Genomic DNA, 762 nt, shown 5'->3' on the forward strand with positions numbered 1-762 from the left:
CGATCGACATCCAGTGAAACGACTAGAAAACTACGCCAACTCTCGCTCGCCACGAATGACAGGGGGAAGACGGGAGGTGTGTGCCTGTGCAAGGGGGGTGGGGGCTAAAAGTGCATGTCCATGAGCGTGAGCGTGTGCGTAAAGGTGCGTATTAGCTTTAAAAAAAGAAAAGCTAATAGAGTAACTAAAAGAGATTACACTTGGAGCATGGAAAAAGGGATGTCAAGGCAAATGATACACAGGAAGCGTCCCCCCCCCACCCTCTGAAGTGCCGACACGAGAGGATGTAGGGGGAGAAGGAAAAGGGAAGAGAGGGGAGGAAGAGGGGACGGACGGAAGGAGGCGGGAGAGGTGGAAGGAGAGGAGAGGAAGAGGAGGAAGAGGAGGAGAGAAAGCAGGCGAATAGAAGGGAGAGGGGAGGGAGGGGGAAGGAGAGGAGTGCTGGAAGGGAAAGAGAAGGGGAAGGGAGATGGAAGCCCCGGATGTGTAAGCCTATCCGGGGGTACCTCCACACAGAGTCTCGTCAGCTGGTCTACAACAGCTGATCCTACCCGAAGCAGGTGAACAACTAACAACCGCCACAGACACACGGCTACACATAAATCTTGAAGGCAATGAGCGCTCCTCAGAAGACAAGCCGCGCCCTTGAAGCACGCCACGGGGCTCCCCTTGAGTACCAGATGGGTCGATGAAAAGGGTAAAATGCACCGGAACAAAAAGCCTGCGGTGATTTCCCGGCTTCTGTTCTCTTTTTTCTAACAT

The sequence above is a fragment of the Penaeus monodon genome, chromosome 19, assembly GCF_015228065.2.
Source record: "Penaeus monodon isolate SGIC_2016 chromosome 19, NSTDA_Pmon_1, whole genome shotgun sequence".
Taxonomy (NCBI): Eukaryota; Metazoa; Arthropoda; class Malacostraca; order Decapoda; family Penaeidae; genus Penaeus; species Penaeus monodon.